We start from the raw sequence: 23,807 nt of genomic DNA on the forward strand, positions 1-23,807 counted from the left end.
AGACTCACCCATTTTCATAAAAAAAAAAATTCTTATGGTTCATTCTCTAACCTTGTTTGAAGACCAGAAATTTTAAGAAGGGTAAAATGGGTGAAGCAGAGGTGAAGGAGCTAGGCTTTATGGAAGAGTGAAGAGAGGGCTTGTCAAAGGCAGCCGAATGACAGAATGGCTCAGTGGCACCAAGGTGATGATTGTGCTGTTGTCCCTGGTCCTGACCCATCATGAAGGCTATGATCAAAAAGACCACCTGAGACCACCAGTGTGCAATTCTGTTGTCATTGCCACTAAAATATATTGCCTACCCATGGCATTGCAAATCAAGGGGAGGAACATGGAATATTTTATTTGCTAGATGTTTTTTCTCATGGTTAGACTGGAGTGAAGGGTCTTGGGGAAAAAGATGACAGAAGGATTAAAATCAGTACAAAATCATGTTTAGCTTCATGTAGAGACAGGTATTTACCTATAGAAATAAGTGTAGACATGTGAATAGACAAACATTTTTTTTCACTCTATTACCTGAGAAGGCCTAAAAATATTAAGCATATCTAGCATCTGGAGCTAGGTGTTTAACATCATTCTCCAGTAAAAGGAACCAGGACTCCTTGAAGAAATGGTTGTTTCAAGGTTTAGGCTGAGATATACAACATCATTCTAGACCATCTTTTAATACCAGAGAGTAAAGGAATAATCAAATGAGAACACAATCATGGGGATACATTTCAAAATGACACAACTGTCATGTGCCAAATGAAAGAGTTTCCTGTGACCAAAGCTAGGATTCTTCGAGCAATAAAATAGTTTTGAATTAGAAACTGATATATGAAATAAATATCCATAAATCTAAACAGATAGAAATATATGATTGAATACATAAGTAATAATGGGGAAGAATAGACAAATTTTCCATTCAGGAGAATTTTCTATAATTTATGTAGCATAACTCTCCACTCTTTAAGCACATAATGAATGTCTCTAAAGAGCACAATATGAGAAGAGAGAGTAACTTTACAGTCGGGTACTTGCCAAATATCACCTCAACTAGGTGATCCAGTTTAAAGTCCCTGGTGATAAATCACATCAATAGTTTATGAGACAGTGACAGCAGCACTGGGTTTCCTCTCAAAAACATACAACCCCGTTTAATCACGAGGAAACATCAGACAAATCTTAACTGAGGAACATTCTACAAAACAAAACTGGAGCAGTATTCCTCAAAATTGTCATCAAAAATAAGGAAGGTCTGAGAACCGTTAGAGCCCACAGGAGGCTAAAGAGACATGGACTCTAAAGGTAATGTGGTGTCGTGGAAGGGCCTGGAACGCAAAAGGGCATTAGGCTAAAGCTGAGAAATCTGAAGAAGCATGTATGTTAATTCAAAACGAGCAAATAATCAGAATAAAAAAAACAAAAGGCAAAGTCTTTTTCAGTTCTCTTCAATCTTCACCAAGTTTCAATGTGAATTTGATGTCTGTTTTTATTTCTGAAGTCTATTGATTAGTGTTCCAGAATTTATCATATTTTAGAACATTTCCTGTTTTGTTTATAAAATCGCCCTGTATATTCCTTTTTTTTATGTTGCCGAAAGTGTTCAGTCCTCTGAAGCCAGATGCATTAGTCTCTGACCTCTTGGAATAAAGTAGCAGCTCTTAAAAGAAGGAGGAAGAATTGATTGAACATTCTTTGAATTTTCCTGAAAAGGTGGATGTTTGATAAGTGACATTTTTAATATTCCCTCAGCATTAAAAATAAGTCATCCAATTAATGGTAGAAAAACATTTTGCGGTGGTGGGTTATTTAGGGAAAGCTAAATACTTAAAGACAGTTACCCCTGCAGTTTATTTCCATGCAAGCAGTGTTCAACATGGACATTCCTATTTGTAGGGCTGCTCATCAGGATGACTCAGAGGCCCAGACGCTTTCTATCTCCTGTCTGAGCTATCCTCTGTGACCCTGGATTCCTTTCTTTCTAGACCCCCAGAGGCAGAGACAGGCAAGGGGAGGGGCAGGAAGGCGATGATGGAGGTTTTTGGTGGCTGGGTCTGTAGGGGATATTTTGCTCCCACTGTCACTAATATAAATTGAAATACTGCCTGAATAATGGAAGGAAACTAATTTGTATAGAAGCATTATCCTTTCTTAGAACAGCACCTCTTTTTAACTAACCAGTAATTCTATAACTCACTAATAATTGACTAAGAGTCATGACTCACATTATAGTTCAGTAAATATTTTGCAAAACAGTCTTGGTAGATTTTTATTGCTTTGAAATAAATAAAACTTTTAGGAGGTGATTGAAGGAAATAAATGTTCCTAAAAATCGTATATCAGCATTTTTTGTTATTGTTGTAATAAAAAGCCTTTCGTTGTTTTAGAGATGATAATAGTATGTTTGCTAGTGTCTACAAAGTATAGAACCCTGTGTTCTTGACATTTTCTGATGGTGGTAAGGAATGTGTGCTCACCCATTTGCATGCAGTTGCAAGGACTGCATGTGTTAACTTGCCAGGATAGTTCATATAGAGTGGAACATATAGACCCATGAAAAGTTTTAATTAGCGACTTAGGAAAATGAGCTGTGAGTAGGACTAATGAGCTTTTTGTGCTGAAGTCTCTCCTAAGAATGTCTCCCACCACTGTATCCATTCCTTCCCTTCCAAATATATACCAATAAGAACATCATTCTGAAATAACGTAATCCTGAAATTGACATAAAGTCATTATAGAGTTACCTATTTCTGTCTTATATATGTGTTTTCCAGATTCAATATGGAGATTGGGAAAATTTTAAAAAATTCTTCAAATATAGATCTTTAATCTTAAACTCATTTACACTATGGTAGACAAGGTTGTAAAAAGTTTTGATGTATGTGTGTGTGCATTTTATGAAGGTTATTTTATGCAAGAAGTTGGATTTTTTTTACAGTAAATGGAAGATAAGGGAAATAAGATTAGATTAAAAATTGAAATGGTTTCTAGATTAATTCCATCATAGTTTGTTTCAATCTTTACAATAAAAAGTTAGTACTTTGATAGACACTGAATTAATCTGTCTCTGGCTAATTCTGAGTGATAACTCCATAATTTGACTTAAATAGTTGTTAAAGAATTCCTGAGCCATGTGGAAGTTCTCTGTCTCTCCCCCTCCCCTTTTCCTACCTCTTTCTCTCTTCTTCTTTCCCATACTTTCCTTCAACTGTTGGTTAAGGGAATTCCCAAAATGTGTGTGTGTGTGTGTGTGTGTGTGTGTGTGTGTGTGTGTTTTCCTGTAGCAAATGGGAGAGAAGCTCTTGGCAGAACTGGTTTAAAAAAAGGAAAGATTATTCCCTGATTTCTGGGGGAGGATAGACAGTTTTAAACAGAAACAAGAAAGAGATTGGGGATTCAGCTGGGTATGAAAATAGCTATAGTCATTAAGTAGAGCTATGCAAACAGCTGTAAATTTGGATAATAAGCAAGGAAAGATATTTGAATTTCATTAGGCTTTTTTTTCCTCTACAGTTAGCAAATATCTCACCTTCTAAAATTACTTCAATTGTGATTCATCCACAATAAGCATGTAATTAAAATTGAAGAATGTTTACCAGGTGAGGGAAGTTGATGAAAGGAACTTGGAAAAGGGCTTGGAAAATGTGAAAAGAAGGGCAATTAGAGAATACACTACAATTTGGAAGATATTTCAGGAAAGGTGATGCTGGGGAGGATTTTAATCAAGTGGATCCTACTGGCTCAAGACTGGCATGTAGAGCTGAATCACCAGCGTATTTTTGGTGATGAATTAACTAATTAAATCAATATTGATTGAAAATCACTTGTGCTTGACTTCTGACTCATTCCTGAGAGAGTAATTGCTGGAAATACCGTTTCTGTACTCATAGAGCTTATATTCTAGAAGGGGAGATGGAAATAACACATAATTAACATCAGTTCTGGTGAGAAGTCTAGAGTACTTTCGAGCAGAGCTAGGTAGGCATGTGTGGAATGGGAGAAGACAGGTCTGCCCCAGTTCAGGGATAGGGTTGGTGATTTGGCTGCTGTTCTTGTCTCTGTAGCCAGACATGCAAACAATCATGGTTAAACATAATTTTTGCATTTGTGATAATATGTTCTGCTACATTGAGAAATAGTAGGAATCTCTAATTCATTCTAGATGTGTCACAAAAGAAGTAGAAGCCAAGTCCAGAAGAGTTGGAAAGGGTGTGTAAATTGACATACTTGGGGAGACAATCCACAATTCTTTTGAATGGAATATCAAACAGTAGAAAAGAAATCTGAATATTTCATATTGCTAGATACCAGTACTGGTGGAGGGATATTATGAATCTTGTAATATTTGTTTGATGAATAAGTAATAAAAGATATGATAATTGCAATCACTGATAACTAGAAGATTATGGTTCTCAAAGATTTTAAATAAGATACTTCCACCTCTAAAAAAGAATTGAGTGTTTGAGTACGTACGTAGATCCACATAAACTAGCTATGAAATTAATACACACACACACACACACACACACACACACACACAATAGAGTCAAATGAAAAGTGCATTTGGTTGAGTAAATATTGTGAAATTCCTGTTTCAGTTATATGGATACATGCCTGTATGCCTGAGTTGGGGACAGAAACTGGAAAGTAAGTCTTACTATGGTTTGGAATTAAGAGACCTAAGGGTCAGTGTGATGGAAGGATCCTGTTTCCTGCCATGTTCACATGCTGAGAATGAAACTGGAGAAGCAATGAAGAGGTCAGGGTCCCTGCCCCCGAGCCTGCAGAAATATCATGTGTACCAGCGCTCAAGGGATAACAGAGACAATACTGATCCTGTACCCAGGTGACAGTAATCACATATCTCCAGGAATCATCTTGGTTTTGTGATAAATAAATTGAGAACAGTGGTTAGCCTAGAGTAGTATTTGCCTGTTGTAAATAATTAACAAGTCATATTTTTCAGCTCTGGGACCCCTGGAAATCTGTTCTCTCAGATTTGGAGAACATTTCTGGGTGTTTTTTTGTTGTTGTTGTTGTTTAAAGTTTACATTCATTCTGTCCCACCTCGAAGGAATTGGAGAATGGGTGATTGTATGTGTTTGCTAGGAAAAGCATTTGAACTTTGCTTCATCTCCTCTGAGTAAATAGTGGAGAATCAAATCTGTGAGGAATGCATCCTTTTTTTATGTCTGCTAGCCAGAAGGTGAATCTCAGTAATCAATACTACAAGGAGCATTTCACATAAGACATCAAGAGACCCTTTTAGGTGATCCCTGTATCTTCAATTCTAACAGAATGTGCCCTGTTCTTAGTACAGAACATTCATAGAGGAAGCAGCAACCCCAGAACACAGGCTTATCTCCCAAATGTGAAGCAATGAAGAGGTCAGGGTCTCCCCTGCCCCCGAGCCTGCAGAAATATCATGTGTACCAGCGCTCAAGGGATAACAGAGACAATACTGATCCTGTACCCAGGTGACAGTAATCACATATCTCCAGGAATCATCTTGGTTTTGTGATAAATAAATTGAGAACAGTGGTTAGCCTAGAGTAGTATTTGCCTGTTGTAAATAATTAACAAGTCATATTTTTCAGCTCTGGGACCCCTGGAAATCTGTTCTCTCAGATTTGGAGAACATTTCTGGGTGTTTTTTTGTTGTTGTTGTTTAAAGTTTACATTCATTCTGTCCCACCTCGAAGGAATTGGAGAATGGGTGATTGTATTCTAAAGATATGGATGGTTTTGCCATTCAATAAAGAATTAATAAACCAAGTTTCTTCCAACTCTCAAAGTGTATGGTTCTTAATTATTTCAGCCATGGCTTTTTGTTTTGCTATGAACCATACAATAAGTTAGCCTAAGAATGCAAGGAATAAAGAATCTCCCAGATTTTTTGTAGTGCGCCATGGTATGGTTGTCAGTGGACTGTTTTTTTAGAGCTACTTTACGGGAAGTTTGTGGGATGAGTCTCATAAGTAAATACCCAGTACATTGCTGCCTGCCACCTCCCCCGAGTAGCAGGTTTTCCATCATGTTTGACAAATCCGGTAGAACAGATAAAATGCAGTTTCACTATTTTGGGCCTTTGATGAGAGCCTAACTGAAATTGCAACACAAGATAAATTCTGTCTTCATAAACATATGGTCAACCTCCCTTGTAAAATTATGGCACTTCTCTATTAAATCTTGCTTTCTGTTGTTGGTATTAAAATGGAATTCCACTATAGTGTATTTTGTCATTTAATTATTTGTGCTTCAAATGATTTAGAAATTTTTGCATAAGTCCTGGTCCAAACATTCAATTGATGACTAATTGTTGGAGTCAATTTTTAGTTTATTTAGTGTTTGCACATTGTGAAAGTGTTGGCATTACTGGTTCAAGGTTTTTGATATTTGATATCTTAAAGGTATACTTCTCAGTACAGATCTTTTGCTTAATGAGGGGAAGCATGCTAGTCTTGAATAGCCTTGACACTGTGCCAAATCATAGGGATGCTACAATATGTAATGATGAATTCTTTGTGCACTAGATGGAATATATTTCTCCATAATATATACTTATTCAGAATAGAATATTTTTTATTTCAAGTTATTGTTGAGATCTTGTGGAAACGACTTGGTATTTTGACCTAGGTTTTTTTTTAATCTCAGAAATGTAGTTTTTTAAAAATTGACTTCTAAAATTGGTAAAGTTGCTTCAGTACTCAGTTGTCAATTTTGAAACAACTGAATATTTTCTCAATAAAGGTTTTTATTGAAAATGTAAAACCTTTATGCTTTTAAAGAATTAATAGTGCCAGGCATGGTGGCACACATCTATAATCCTAGCCATTCAGGAGGTGGGGGCAGGAGGATTGTGAGTTCAAAGCCTGCCTCAGGAATTTAGTGAGCCCCTGAGCAACTTAGCAAGACCCTGGTTAAACATCCCTGAGTTCAATCCTAGTACAAAAAAGAAAAAAAAGCAATTATTTTAAGAGTGTGGTACAGGCTGAATATTTTTGTTCCATAGAAGCAAATTGAGATTATTCCTGCTGGTTTCTCATTTCAACCATGAAAATCTTTTAGTTGTAAGGTATTCTTCCTGATGGAATTTTTCCCATAATTTTAAACAACCTCTGGCATACTTTCTTTGCCTTCAGCAACTTCTTTATTTAGTCTTCTTCAACCTCACAATGTTTTCCCCACCCTTTTGGATTTTTTCTTGAGTTTTTGTTCCTGTCTCATAGGCAGCAGCTTCATCATCTTTGGTTCCTCTTTCCTGAGCTTTGCTCTTCTGCACCTTCAAGAACTTTCTTTCAGGAACCTATCAAATCTGCCGGAGGAATAGTCATGCACACCAAGAAGGACATAGAAAAAATTATCATAAACTAATCAGGCATTTCACTCTGATGTTGGATACTCCATGTTTGTTTGCTGTTGTTCAGAGAACAATGTCCCTATTTTTGCTTTGACCCTGCAAGACCTTGCTTGATCTTAGCTTCTTCCTGCTCCAGTCTCTTTCCCTGACTCTTCCACTGTGTTCCAGATAATCACAAGAACCATTTTTCCCCCCATATAGATTTTATCAGCAGGATAAATTGCTAGGAGTTGAATCTCTGAACTAAAAGACATGAGTGTTAAAATATTTAATGGACTGTATAAAATCAACTTTAAAAGTATAGTACCAACCCAAGCTCAAAACCCCTGTCTGTGTAAAAGAATGAAGAGTATCTCCTTTCCATCTTGTGCTGATACCCTTCCAGACTATTAAATTTTGGCAATATATTGGTCATCTTTTTAAAATATTGTAAGAATCTGGCTTTGAGTTGATTGATCCTTTTTAAAAAATTCTGATTATTTAAACCCTTGGCATCTTAGTGGCCAGCACTGCTTTCTGGTAGTGGTGCTGATGCTGGGGACTACTGGGCCCAGAATGTGTTATGGTGGTGTTATGATAATGCATGGCTATGGGGAAGTAAGGAAAAAGGAAGACTTGAGAGGATGAGGAATGAGGTGGTTTAGATACAAAGACGTTGAGATCTGCAAGAATGATCCCAGGAAGTGCTGTAAAGAAGAATGCCAGCCAGGTGCTGCAAGCATCCATAGTCTGGATGGATTGATCTTAGTATGATGATAGATACCAGAGAAGGAGAGGCTGCTGGAGAGAGTTCTCTGGGCATCTGTTTGTGTGAATGTATTGGTGATGGTGATGTTTTTATTTTCTGTATTTTATGATATTAATCTTGGGGGTCTTTCCAATCCTGGAGAGACTACCCCTCCAAAAGCCAGTTTAAATCCTAAAGATAATAAACAACATCCTGAGATCACATTTTTTGCATAGGCAGATCAGCCAGTCCAAAGTTCATATCCTGTCATGTAAACGCCTCCTTTTCCTACCCATCACGCAAGAATCGAGTATTTCTCCTACCCTATGTCATCCCAGGACCAGCTGCCAGACAATGAGGGAAAGACCACTTAGATTGCCCAGAGCCCACTGAAATCATTCAAACTCTCCAATCCTTACTTGTTCAAACTTGCCTACCTTGCCTCCTTACTCCTGTGACGCCCGTGCTTCCCCCTGTGACCTTGCATAGCATTGCTTTTCTTCTCTAGGACTATAACAGAATATCTTTCAGTCTTACCCAGTCATCTTTATGAATTAAATCCCAAGTACATTTAAAAGAGTTGTGGAGATAGTCCACACGCCTTAATCATAGAGAATAGGCATGGAAAAAAATGTTCTATCATGCAGCTATTTATGTTCAGAAATACACATTAATATTGAGAATATCTATATGAAAGAAAGAAAGAAACTAAACAGATTGTTTAAAACACTACATAGATACTGTTTGCAATTTATAGAAAATTTTTCAGTGTACATGTTGTGGAACATAGAAACAAAGAGTCTGGCATGAAATACACTAAAGTGTTAAGAATGGAATTTGAGAAAAATTTTTTGTTTATGTGTATTTTATAAATATTTTTGAACTGTTATCATTTATTTTCTATAATTCCAAGTCTAACTTAGCTGCCTTCTTCCCCTTTGGACCTTAGGACCTTGATTATGACAGGTACACAGAAAGTCTTGAATTCTAGGCTGACATATTAAACAATGGTATGTGTGGAACTTCAACTACTTCCAACAACCATATGTGTGTGTGTGTGTGTATGTGTGTGTATATGAAAAATTATTTATTTCAGACTTGGATTGTAGCTCAGTGGTAGAGTGTTTGCCTAGCGTGTGCGAGTCCCTGGGTTTGATCCCCGGCACCCTCTGACACCCTTATACACATTTTACTAATATGTGTGAATAAACAACAAAATAGGAATAATCTATAATATGCTTGGACATTAACTTTCAAATCTTCCTTATAGAAAACTGGTTAAAAACTTTCATTGTAAAGCCTATCATTCTCGGTTCTTTTCTCCTAGATCACATGATCCTGTTTATGTGTACCATGGCAGTTTTATTTTTCTTCCTGCTGTGTTGGATTTGACTCTCTCTGGTATATTTTCTCAGTGTTCTCTCTAAACACAGTCTTTTTAGAGGTTTTCCTTTCCTCCCATATGCTATGCTCATAATGATGTTTGCCTTATGTGTGAATTCCTAATTTTGCTTTTATCTATCTGTGGAATTAGACAGCTAGTTCTGCACATAATCTCCCTGCCAACTATGTGCTCACTAACTTCAGTGTCCTGAACACTCACAGAAGGGATATTTTATACATGTTTTGCATGTGTAGGTCATTCATACTTAAATAACCTAGACACTGTATAGTGTCCATGTCTCCCAGACCAGGGCATAGTGTGCTGAACAACCTGAGGGTAAACCATTGCCATATAGATGGTGGAGCTCTTTCCAGTGGCAAAGGAATTGGTGGTAGCATCTCTTTCTTGAATGATCAGGAAAACTTTAGGCATTTTATTCTATAAATGTGCAAGAAATCTAAACCCTCAATAGAACATGAAGGGATTTAGCAAACTGAGAGACTACTTGCCACATGTGAAGCTCAGAGTACCCTAGTGCCTTCCTCTTATTGCTTTGTTCACTCATCAAGGTAGAAAACATCGTGACTGAAATCTGAAAAATTGAAGTGCTGTTTGGTTACTCTCTGGAGGACTGAACTGCTTCCTCCTTCTACTTCCTGCTCTGACTGAAGTGCTGCCTAGTCTGACCTTCCTGGTTGCTATTATTGCAAACTCTTGATTGAAATAACACTTCTAGGTAAATTATGAGTTCTTGGATCTATGCTATGCCCATTGAGGACAGATTTGTTTTACATCCCTTGAACTGTCTATATGAAGGCAACTCACGTTTTTTTAAACCCCTATATTTTTCATGTTCCTGTTGACTATATAATTAAGAATATGTATTTCTTGGCTATAAAATATTACAATGGTTTTAGCTTCATATTTTTTTCCAGTTCACATCTTTATAATGAGACTAACTTAGTTCATCCCAATAAAATGTTTTAAGATCTTTTTATTAAAGTGGAAATTAGAATAATTATCATTATTGATAAAATACTGCTTCATATAAAAGGAACTCCAAAGAAATTATAATCACTTTGTAACATTGAAGCAGAATGCACTTAAAAATTCATGAGTACAAAATAAAATATGCCTCCAAAAATACTGTGTGCATAGCCAACTTGTATTTTAGAACAGAACTTGGGATGTTGTGTTTACATCTAAATAAGCTGCCAAACCAGAAAATTCTAATTAAAGAAGACATCCCCTAAAGTATTGATAAATATATTTCTTGATTAAAAAAAATCAGTAATGAGGATCAGTAGTGTGTCCAGTATGCTTCTAGTCTATTTATCTATGTGGTTAAATCTGCCAGACATGTGGTTGCCAAGGTGATAGGTCCATGAAGAAAAGAACTCATGTGCCAGGACATGGCATTTAGTTAGGTTAAGGATTACTATTTTGACATGAATAGTATATCTCAACAGGATCACTATTGTCTTTTGGGTGTGTGTGTGTGTGTGTTCTTTGTTTTGTGGAACTTCAACATTATACAACATTCACAAACTGTGGCCCTATAGGACTTCACAATGAATGAGACATCCAAATGACCTTTAGGAAATATGATGTGGGGGAAACAGCCTCCAGGTTAAATTCACTGGTACAGATAAGGAGCCAGTAATAAACTTCTCTAAAGAGCCAGATGATAAGTATTTGCAGCCTTGTGGACCATAGACTCTGCCATAATTATTCAACTCTGCTGTTGCATTATAAAAGAAGCCATAAGACAATAAGAAAGAGTAGCTTTATTTTTGTAAATAAAAATTTATTTACAAAATCAAGTGCTAGGCAGATTTAGCCTATGGTCTGTAGTTTGCCCACCACTTCATATATTCCACAAGTCCACCAAGTGAACAAAAGGAATACTATTTGAAAAAACAATCAGAAGTAGTATATTAGTGAGAACGGTTTTGGCTGCAAATAATATAAAATAATAGCTACTGTTATTAAAAGTAGCATGGTTTCTGTCTTTGCTAATTTAATGTATTGTTGTCACAAGAGAACAAGGTACTTTACATCCTTCCACTGGTTTATCCTTGGGTGTTGTCAGGACTGCCTCTCATTGTCACAAAGTGTCATTCTTGGTTCTAACACTGCACAGGGGAGAATAAGATGTCTGTATATTCTCCAAGGAAACCTTTCCCAGAAATCCACAGCTGACCTGCTCTCAGATTCCTTTGGACACGTTCCCAAACTTGTACTAAGAAATGGGAAAATAGAAAGGTTCCACATATTTGGCATACATTGATTGTGATTATCTTCCTTCTATGGAGAGAAGTGCAGCCTTAACCTATAGCTATGAATACTCAATATCTGAATGAATTATGATTGTGTTTATAACAAAGAGCAGAGGGCTTTAGGAGAGAGTGGATAAAGATGTGAGACATAGTATTTTTTTTGGGGGGGGGTGCTGGGGATCGAACCCAGGGCCTTGTGCTTGCAAGGCAAGCACTCTACCGACTGAGCTATCTCCCCAGCCCTGAGACATAGTATTTCATATTATAATTCAAACATAATTCTATCTTAAATGCTATTGAGGCCATATTCTTTCCTCTGTTTCCTGACTAGTCAAAGGGAGCATTTCATTAATTCCTATCTTTGATTAGAGAAGAAACAGGAACAGGGCCAACTTTCTACTCATTGATTACACATCACTTCTGTACAATTGGAGAACACATGCACTGCTGAAGGGGCAGTAATGACAGTACATGAAGGCAATATTTATACCTAGTTTACAAACATTATTTGATGGTCCTTAAGCAACTTCTGAAATTATCCCCTGATAGTCATACATGTGAGTGTATCATCTGATCTGGTTTGTATTATAAGAATTGGAAATAATTTACTAGGAAACATTTTCAAAGAAATGTTATGATTATTTATTTTGGTGCAAAAGTGAATCCAGAATGCTTCTTTTAGGTTCATAAAATTGCTGCCCTGTGGTTTCAGATGCAGAAGGTGATTTGCCAACAGAATCATTTGGGTGCAGGGAGTCAGAGATATAACTAGAGACTGGTTTCCTACCTTTGTGTGCTACAACAAACCTACTCAGAAGACCTCATGCTATTCAATAGGGATGTCTGAATCAAGTTCTGAGATTATTTTCCTGGAGCATTTCCTGAATTTTGAACTCCTGAAGCTTGGGTGTTGGGGTTGAATGAATACCACTAGATATACCCCTGTTTACTGTAGTGACTTTTGAGGAATGACACTATGATATTTTGTGTGTAAGTTTGTTCAGAAGACCTTATTTTGTATCTCCCTTGCATCAGTTCCATTTGGAATGCTTCTTTTCTCTGCCAATCATTTACCTCTCCGTTTATTCAAAAAATGTTAAATTCATAGTCCCGTCCTCAAGGACCTCAGCATTCTAGTGTGAAAGATATAACTGAGAGAACAATTAAATTAGAGTGTAATTTATGGCACACCAGAGGGAAGCACCATGTGCTCTGAGGGCAAAGGTTCATCTGAGCATGTCAAGAAATGATGCCCAATTGAGTCTCAAAGGATAACCACAGTCAAGTAGAGAAAACAGGGATCAAGCTTCCCTACAGCAGGAATGATGGGGAAAAAAAATGGACTGGAGGCATGAGAGAAAATGGGATGTCTGGAGAACTAAGTCTTACTATGCAAGATAGACAAAAGTTGAATAATGATCTATACTGAACAGTTTATATATTTGGAACTTTACTCTTAGGCAATGAGAGTTATCACATAACAGGAAAGTGACCTATATGTAGTTTATATTTTGGAAAAAACAACTATGGCTGCAGAATAGAGGAGAGATGAGGGAATGAGACTGAAGGTATGTGACCAATAGAGAGTTGTTATTTCCATTATCTAATGAAGAAATGATGGAGGCTTGACTAAGCCAGTAGGCATAGGGAAGACACAAGTAGTGATTTTGAAATGTGTGGAGGCAGAACTTATCCTTTGTATTGAAGAAGGTGAGAGAAAGTAAAGAAATGAAAAATGACTCCAGCATTTCTAGCAGGACTTGACAAATTCTGCTTCTGTTCATTGATATCACTATAGGATTTGGACCTATGTGTGGGAAAATGAGTTCATTTTCAAGTATGTTGAATTTGAAGTACCTGGAAACCTGGAAAATTGTATATGGAGGCTGGAACTCAGTCAAAATCTGTGAATGTCAGCAAGAGATCTGGGAATTTTCAGTGTAAAATAAGCCACTGATGTGAATGAGGCCACTTAGAGACTGTGAAGAGTGGGGATGGAAGAGGGATGGTGTTGGAGTTCAGGGTGGCAATGTCAAGGCATGGATAGAGAAGGGGAGGCTATAAAGAGGACTAAGACATTGGGAAGGTAGAGGAAGACCAAGATAGTGTGGTGTCTTCACAATCGAGGAAAGAGCAATACTGTCAAAACACTGCAGTGAGGTCAAAGAGGAATTGAAATGGGCCTCTGGATATTGAGATGATATATTTATTTTTATTTAGATAAAGGATGTGTGATTAGTACATAAGTTGCACAAATATATATGAACTGAAAAACTGTGCAATTTGTCACCCTAAATCACATCACCCAGCATGACTACTGCCAAAATTTTGATACGTATCTTTCTAGACTTTTTTCTATATGCAAATATATTCTCCATATCAAGATATATATCTATATATAACACAATGAGTTCATACTATAAAAATAGGGAATGCTGCATGAATTTCTTGTCATCCTTGCCCAGAGACCATGATAATCCTCTCCACATCTTTCCAATTTTAGTGCATAAACTGCAGAATCCCACAGTGTCCATTGGCTTAAGTAACTGAGAGATCATTTGTAACTTTGCAGGGCTAATTTTGGTGAAATGGTGAGGTCAGAAGCCAGATTGTTGTAGGATGGGAAGTGAGTAGGTAGCCTGGAAATGGAACAGGCATCATAGACTACCCTTTCAGGAAACTGGGCTGTGAAGGGAAAGGGAAGTACAGAATGTCAAGAGTGGCAAGGAGAGGGAATTTTCGTGTGTGTTTTAGTTTTTTTAAATTGAACAAGACTTTCTACTGACTGTAAAGAGCCAGGAAAGGGTTGAGGAAACAGAGAAGAAGGTGTGTTGGTGTATTAAAGGCTGTAGGCAGGGAGGGAGGGATTGGGATGTAGGGAAGAAGAAAGAAGCCTCATCTTGCATTAATGCACTAGGAAGAAGGTAAAGGTGGGAACAGATGCTGATGAATTTGCAGTTGGGTCACCTGAGATGATTCTGATCACCCCAGAATGAAGATGGCTGATACCCATGTGTCTTGAATTATTTGTTGAAGGTTTTTGAACTTTCATGAAACAAAAAACTGCCATATTGGATCAGACCCATTGTCTTCTCTCAGATCCCAAGAGTAGTACCAAGAGACACACAGGACAAAGGTCTGGTTTTCCCTAGTAAACTGAAAGGTCCGAAATAGTCACTAAACCCTTTAATTACTTTAGCTAATACATTAGGGATTTATTATCTGTATATTTATGTGAAGCTGCTGGAGCTATTTTCTTCACCTGTTTTCTTCCTAAGATTTTCTCCCTGCAAAATGAAGTATTGAAAAGTTCCACAAACACAGATTTGGAACAGATTTTGGTTGAATTCCATTAACTTTGGAAAAACGATTTAACATGCTTGTGTTTTAGTTCCCTTAACCTGCAAACCTGGTATGGTATCATGTTGGTCTTACTGGGAAGATAGTACAAGGTGATACTTGTGAAGTACCTCAACAGCAGCTACTCGGAGTTAGCACTCAGCATGGATTAGTGACCTCCTGCCTTGCCATCTTGTGTCCATGCTGTCACTCTCAGTGATTGAGGGCTCCCATCCACTCTGGCATACCAGGATTTGATGATTGGAACTTGAAACAGTTATTAATATTAATAAATTTTGGCCATTGACTGTGAGTGTTCAGTAAAATCTTTTTTGCTGTGAAATATAAATACCATCAATTTAGTGGAAAGGATCATACTACCTCCAAACGTACAGACTTAACAGAGCTACATTTGCATTTCCTAAATGCCATGGTATTTTACTTTCTGTGTTTACAAAAGCATATCACCTGGGGTATTTTTTTAATTCATACACACTGAATTAAATGCCACAGATGACCAGAAGGAAACCTGGGTTATTGTTCCTTTTTTCTCACTTACGACTTTCTGTATCAACAGGTTTAACAAGGAGGGGCTAAGTACCACTGATGCTAAAATATCAATCCTCACTTTAAAAGACTTCTAGGCAAATATCATCACTCTAATATGTTATGACCTCTCAGGTCCTGTAATTCAATTGGAAAGGACAGAGCTAGCACAACGCAGGCAAGTCGTGTCCCCTCTTCTGTACCTGCAGCTGTATGCAAAGCAGTACCTGTTTACATTCATTCCAGAGAATAAGCAGCCTCTTTAAGACTTGAGAAACTGCATGAGGCAGGGATATTAAGCTTCAATCATTTCCTTTTGAGTTTCTACAGCCTAATTCCTTATTAAGTCACCAGCACATGTGTGGATTTAACTTTGACTTTTAAAATACAATATAATAATTCATTTGTGCCTGCTTTAAAAATACAAATTTGGCACATGCCTGTAATCCCAGTGACTCAGGAGGCTGAAGCTGGAGGATCACAAGTTCAAAAAAAGCCTCAGAAACTTAGTGAGGTCTTCAGCAACTTAGCAAGAGCCTGTCTTAGAAAAACAGAAACAAAAACAAGGACTGGGGATGTGGCTTAGTGGCCAAGGTTAATAAGTGCCCTGTGTTTAATCCCCAGTGCACCCCCCTCAAAAAAAAAAAAAAAAAAAAAACCAAAACATTCTTAAGTAGTAATTAAGTTTTCTTACAATCACTTCACTGTTTAAAATAACTCCTACTTAAATATCTTCACTTTGCTTTATATTATATTATGATTAATTTGTCTTTTTGACTGTCCATCCTGGAGTTAATTCAGTGACTTCTTATAGACCTGCTTGCTTGTTTTGATTATTTTTATGGCATTAATTTAAAAAAATATATGTATTATTTCCACATTCATTTGAACAAACTACCTCATAGAGCTCCATCAAGATATTTAAAAATTTCAGGTACTGTTGGTTATCACTACCTGATCTAAATGCCCTATTTAAATGGAAAGATGGTCCCAGACATGCCCATTCCCAGCTAAGCTCACTCTCTAAGCACAGCTCTCTGCTGAGTGGTTTCTGCTTTTACAACTGATGAGTAAGAACAAATATCAATCAAAATTGAGCAAAGATAATTCACCTGAATGTTTCCCACATCTTCTGGCAGAGCTGTTCACACCCTGGCAGGTTAATACATATGCCCTGAATGAATGATGGATAGATAAATGAATGAAGGAAGGGACAGTAAACTTTCTATTTACTTGATGTGTTACGGGATATGACTTCTGTGCTAGAATACTGAAGTCATTCTAGGAGAAATCCACATTTTTGCTTTTTCCCGGTAGATGACTTCAAAAGGTGTGCATTGAGTCAAAACTCTCTACATAAGAGCATTGGTATTGTAGTCATGATGCAAATATAGATATATTTCCAAATATATATGTATTTATTTTCAAGTCCACAAGTACTTATTACAGTTTTACTAAATATCTGACACTGTGAAGGGGCAGAGGCTGTTGTCCTTAGGAGTGTTATAGAAGAAAAAACACACTTTAAGCAAATAGAGAACAATACAAGACAACTTGTATTCAAGTGAAATACTAGTGATAGTCATTCTAAGTACTGATGGAATTCAGAGAAAGGAAAAGTCACTAGGGCTTCCATATATCAGGAGACCTCATGAAGCCAATGGGACCTAGCTTGCTTGGCCTTGAAGACAAAAGGCCGTTTGGGTTGATGAGAAGAAAGGCTTCCTAAGAGGCAGAAGTGACTTAAATATCAAACTAGACCTCACTGGTTTTCTGAAGGAAGCCTCAAAGTTAACATGTTCCTGAACAAAAGTGGAACCCAGTTTGAAAATATAGTAAACAAACACTAGTGATCCAGTTTAAGTACTGCAGGCATCTATTTTTCTAAAGTACTTAAATAAAAAGAAACCTGAGTATATATGATATTCTCTAAACAATTATCAAGATATCAATTGTTTGCAGTTCCTAGTATTGAGCAAACAATATGTCTGAATGACGTTTTAAAAACTATAATCTCTGGAAAATAGTCTCAATAATTCATAAGATAAAGACTTGATACTAGAAAAAATAGGTAAATATCCTAGATCTTATTTCCTATGTGTATACTTGTTCAATTTTGGGGAAGGACCTAATACCCTACTGTGTTCTACAGAGGATAGAAAAAAATTTTAAAAATCTTCATTTTTGCCCCAATGAGTTTATGATCTAGTGGGTTATGTCAAATGAATGTCAGTTTCTTCGTGGGTCAGTTAAGAGAAATGTTAAGATCTTCTGTTAGGATTGTAGATGCAGATGTGTTTTAAGGGTTTGTGGAAAAGGTTTATTATGGTACCAGCATTTAAATATTAGGGGATGAGAAGGAAGGTGTTGCAGGTGGGAACTTTGGGAAGAGTCCTGCATCTCATGTTAAAAAGCAACCCAAACTGAGTTGGAGCAGAACTTATGCTGAGGAAGATCCAGTAAGCCCAGGGTCAGAAAACAGAGCAGTGGCTTTGGTTACAAAGAGTCCTTTGGACTTGCTGGACAAGAGAATTAAGCAATCATTCCAGTTCGCCAGAAAAGGAACATTTAAAATAATTAGTTTGGACTAAATTATACAGACATCTAAAGGAGGACAGTTTAGTGGCTGTTTTGCCATATTCTGAAAATGAAATGTTAAGATTCTGGTGGGAGATTAGAGTTGTATAATCATTGCATATGGAATTCTAATTTACAGGAGGTTAGAGGGACAGAGAATAGGTTAATTGCCAGAGAAGCTCTATTTCTATTAAATAATTTGAAGTTGCTTTTGGACTCTAAAGATAATTCCTCAAAATATGTTATGTGGAATACTCACAGCTCTGATTTTGAGTTATTGTGATCTACTGCCCAAATATGAATTACACTATAATAAGTAAATAGAACAATGTTAACCTTTAGTCACATACATTTTGTTTAGCAATTTGGTTCTCATTAGGATATTGGAAATCTGACAAAGCATATGGAGAATGTACTGCCTACCTTGATATCATATATATTCACACCCGAATGGAAAGAAATCCATAATTTAGGAGTCAATTGAGTTTACTTATGTTTCCAGAATGAATGTAAGTTATGAAACTTTTAATGCAGTGAGAATCAAGGAAATGAATTTGACAGATTAGCTTTCATTTTTAATTTCAAATTACTGACTTTCAATTAGCATACTCCAGAAGTAGTGAATTTCTTTTAAGTTGGCATATAGTATTCTGTTGTAAGTATAAAAACCCACATAAGCAAGACATGGACATGGTTATTTCTTTTTAATCAGCAAACTCTTGACTATATATTATTAGCCTAAATTTATCCCCTTGAAGGGTTTGAGATGTGAAACTTTTTTCATATTTTTTTTTAGTAAAGTTTTATTTTTTGGGTTGAATGCAAAAGAGGCTCTGAGGAAGATACACTTGTTTGACAGTTAATATGTGTTTTTAAAAATTATTAAGGGATTCCTTAGTATGCATTTATGCTTTAACATGAAGTGTTATTATAACCTTTTCCCATTGGTAGAATGATACTTCTGCTCTGCAGAGCTTCTTGGAGTGTTTTGTTAAAAGGTATGGATTTACTATAATAGAGGTTTTACCAGATACGGTAGTACTTGAGGGAAGTGTTAAACCTCACTTAACAGTAGCAGTTTGCCCCACCCCCCCCATCAGAGAAAGCTGACTATCACTTCATTTTGAATAAAAGTGGTGACAGTCTTATATTTGCAGCAGCAACTTGCAACTTGGGTCACCTCCCATTTCACTGAACCAGGACTTTGAACAGTTTTGTAAGGAGAGTGATGGGTGATTCCTTCCCTCCTTATAGTCAGAGTAAGAGGAAATAAGCTTAAAATGAGCTGGGTTAATTATTGAAAATAAGAAACAGGATCTTTCCTTGGTCTGTTCACTAAGAAGGCCATCTTCATACGCAGGGTACCCTAAGGAGGAATCCCAAGCACTCTCCATCTCTCACCTCCACTTAGACCTGGTTCCACTGTAGCAGAGTATATGCAGTAGAAGTCAGGATGCACTTTACTTCTCCTGTAACTCTAACTCCAGAAAAAGCCTCTCTTACAATAGGTACTTGGGTGTCACAGGTTCTGTCTTTTATTAACAATGGAAAATTAGAACTACTATTGAAACTGGAGTTTTGAATTGAGACTAGATTCCCTGCTTCCCCAATTTCCTTCTGGATTCTTGCTCCCAAATTTGAAGAATAAAATCCATGGACAATAATGGAAAGAAGAATAAATGGAGCAGGATTTATTTAAGTGAGACGAGGGAGAGGGGCTGATAGCAGGAAAAGCCATTTTGGTGTGCTAGCTACCAGGCTTATATGATTTTGAGATAATAATGAGCATTGGTCAAAATTTATGCTGAACAGGCATTAAAAGGTATCAAGGCTTTTGGTTGTATCTTTTAGCCGGAGTTTTAATCCTTCCTGTAACTCCCATCTGGTTTCATTCTCTCCTTTCATTTTCCTATCTCTCTGGGACAGAGCAGTTGCCTGGAATGTTCCCACAGGTGAACCTTGTGGTCTTTTACATTTAAAAAGGTCCTTGATGATGCCCATTAATATTTCTACCAGTTAGCCTCCTGGTATGGTCTCTGCCTGTGAATATCTTAATTAGGGCCTCAGACAACATATTTTGAATACGTATTTTTAGTTTCCCCAAAATAGGTGTTACTATTATTGATCTTCTAGTGTCCACAGTGTTATACCATACCTTCCTGATCACTCCCACCCAGTGGCATGTGAGGCAATGGTTCATTATTAAAATAGAGGTTCTTCAAGAGTGCTTCCTGACCAGCAGTGTGCTAGCATCATCATGTAGGAATTTGTTGCAAATATAGATTCTCAGATCCACTCCAGACTGAGAATTTGATAACCACTTATAATATTTTCCTCTTGTGGCAGTAAGAATCTACCACAAATTTAGCATCTCAGTCTCTGACAGTTAGAAACCCAGGTAGACTTGACTGGAACGTCTTCTTACTGTCTCAAGGCTGAAATCAAGGTATTGATACATGTTTGTGATTCCTTATGAAGGTTCTACTTCCATTATCATTCTTGGTGTTCACCAACTTTAGTTCCTGGTGGTTGTAGGACTGAGATTCCCTTTCCTTGCCAGAGTATGTTTAGTTCTCAGAGGCTGCTGCCTTCTTTTTTTGTGCTTTCTCTGGCCCCCCTTTACCAACTGAATCAAATTCCTCTCAGTTACAGTCTTTCTGTTTTCCCCTTGGCCTCTCATGTCTGCTTTATCCAGTTCTGCTTTATGTCTATTATTCCCTATTCTTCCCATAGCCAGGCAAACATTATGCTTTTTAAAGGCTTGATTTGATTATGTTGGGTCCACTTAGACAATACAGGGTAATTTACTTGTTTAAGATCTGCAAATTACCATTTACCATAGTAATATAATATATTCATAATGTAACATAAGGGTTCAAGGTCATTGGTGAGCAAAATTTTGTCTACTTGGCATAGGGTCTTGTCTTGATTTTGCCAAAACCCTGACTTGTACTAGCTGGCCCAGCCATACAACCAGCATCCCATGATTACCACATAGGACCAAACGTGGCTTGGTGAAACTGAACACAAGACCTCCCCTGTCTCAACCAAGAAGTATGGCCACATTTCCTATGAGCTCCACGTGTGTATTAAGACACTGATTGATGATCTCCCCCTCTTTTAATCTAACATCCCTTTATATTTATCCCTTTCTCTGCAGGAGGGTCTGGCTTCTATTTTTTTTTTTTATTCCTGTTCATATCTCTATCTCCTTCTCATAATTCAGAGTTCCCAAACTGTATTTTGAATAAGCCTAAGGGTCAGGATTCTCTCTGAAAGTATTAAACCATATCTTAAGAGCATACACTCTGAAGTCAAGACAATTTAGGTTCAAATTTTATAATTGTGAGCAACTTTCTTAACCCTTTTATGCCTGTTTCCCCATCTGTAAATGTGAGATAATCATATGAAAATCTCATTAACTAGCCTTTCATTACTTAGAGAAGGAGCAATATGGTTCACGTTTTCCAGGCTTGATTCTTGAATGCTAAACAATTTTAGAAATTGTTCTTCCTCTGCTTTTCACAATAAATCTGTTTTCAGGCATCTTGTTATGTAAAATCTTCAGCAGCACCCCATCCCAATACATGTCTTACGACTAGAATGATAATTGTGTAGACAACTTTGCAAAGAAGAAAATCCATCACTTTTACATCTACAATTATCCATTGATTTTTCAGAACAAATCCATTAATAATATAGGGTTATTGCCATTCTTGTTTTACAAGTGATGAAAATGAAGCTCAAGTCACTTACTCAACCTTGAAAGTGAGGAGATGGGTGAGTTCTCGCCACACCTTCTAATAATGGCAGGTATTATTAGTTATTAATGTTTTCTGAAGTGAACTTGTCATATAATAAAGGTGGTGGAGTTCACTGGCAGTGATGCTCAGTGTTGGTGAAGAGAGAGATTCATGAAGAGAGTTTGAAGCTGAAGCCTGTAGAGAGAAAGCAGGTTTGTGCACCCCTCCTCTGCAACTAAGAAACATCTCTGACAACTGGTTACAAAAGAGCAGCAAGAGGAAGAGAGAGAACTCAGGAGGTGTTATAGTTTGGATGTGAGGTGTCCCCAAAAGCTCACATGTGAGACAGTGCAAGGTTTGGAGGAGAAATGATTGGGTTATAGCCTTGACCTAATCAACTATTTAATCCCTGATGGGATTAACCGAATGGTAACTGGAAGCAGGTGGGGTGTGACTGAAGGAAATGGTTCATTGGGTGGCATGGCTATGGGGAATATATTTTGTACTGGTTGAGTGGATCTCTCTCTCTCTCTTTCTTTCTCTCTCTCTCTCTCCTTTCTCATCATCATGTGAGCTGCTTCCCTCTGCCACACTCTTATGCTATCATGTTCTGCCTCACCTTGAGCCCCAAGGAATGGAGCCGGTCTTTATGGACTAAGACCTCTGAAAGCATCAACCCTCAAATAAACTTTTCCTCCTCTGTAGTTGTTCTGATTGGGTCCTTTAGTCACAGCAGTGAAAAAACTGACTAAAACAGGAGGGCAGACAGAAGGCTCCAAAGACATTTTCCAGGAGGTTTGAAAGTGTAATATCTTCAGGGAATGATGTACTGCATTAACACGTGGCATTTGGAAGTGTTCTTTGTGGTACTTGACCTTAGCAGAGTTTCTACTTATTAGGACACTGTCCAAGAAGGCTTGGACCTCACTGGCTAATAAGGAGCACATTTCACCCTGACTTGTCCTTTTGAATGTTTTATCTTTGCTATTATGGGAGACTGGCATCCTGGCCATGCCTCTTCCTTACCACCAGAGAATGAGTTTGAAATTACCAAAAACATTACCAAATGGACTGTGTTATCACTTTTTAAGGATACACATTTGATACTTTCCAAGAAGAGAGTCTTCTGAAAGACTGAATCAATTCTGAGAGTTTTCTCTTGTGCTTATAGAACTGTGAAGTATGGGAGAAGACAACCATGTTGAGTTTTGTTATCCACATTCCTTATTTTTTGCTTTTACTGTGTTCAGTCTCTAAGTCTCCCTCTGCAGTAAAATGTTTTATTTTTTCCTCAATCCAAACCAATGAGAAAAAAAGTTATCAGATTTCTGTAGTTTCTTTTTTTGTGGGCAAAACAGAGTGCATTCATTGTATAGATGTGTAGTGTGAAATTGAGACTATGTATCATTCCCTCCTTAGACAAATGAGGGCTGGCATTACTACACACTTGATTTGTTCTCTTACCTTCTTGTTTGAATAAATTTGTTGTTCCACACACAAAAGTGTAAAGCTGGGCCTAATTGGTGCTTTGCTGTTCCTCCTAGAGATAAAGACAAATATACTTAAATTTGGGGAAATAGTAATGTTAATAAAAATAACTGATATTTCCAGAAACACTGACATGCTTTCTATCCACTAAATTATGTGAAACTCATTATAACCCTATACAATGCATATCATCCTGATTTTTCATTCAAGGAATCTTGGACTTAGGGCAAGTAATTTGGAAAATATGACAGAGCTGAAAAACTTTAGGGTTTCAGTTCATACAAAAATACAGTTCATGCTAATGGGTTGCCTAGCTATTGCTGAGTTCATGGCAAAATCTTGGTGGCATAGAACTTGCAACAACTAGAATATATTG

The 23,807-nt window shown here is 37.2% G+C and overlaps 1 protein-coding gene and 1 non-coding gene across 5 annotated transcripts in view; one reads left to right on the forward strand and one right to left on the reverse strand.

The window, feature by feature from the left end:
* Nucleotides 1–23,807, forward strand: part of Ctnna2 (catenin alpha 2) — a 1,081,443-nt gene that overhangs the window by 97,583 nt on the left and 960,053 nt on the right. The window lies entirely within an intron of this gene.
* On the reverse strand, nucleotides 14,160–14,268 carry LOC124963801 (U6 spliceosomal RNA). The gene has a single exon (XR_007104832.1). It is a non-coding gene; the product is annotated as a U6 spliceosomal RNA (small nuclear RNA).

This window comes from Sciurus carolinensis, chromosome 13, assembly GCF_902686445.1.
Source record: "Sciurus carolinensis chromosome 13, mSciCar1.2, whole genome shotgun sequence".
In the NCBI taxonomy this organism is placed as follows: domain Eukaryota; kingdom Metazoa; phylum Chordata; class Mammalia; order Rodentia; family Sciuridae; genus Sciurus; species Sciurus carolinensis.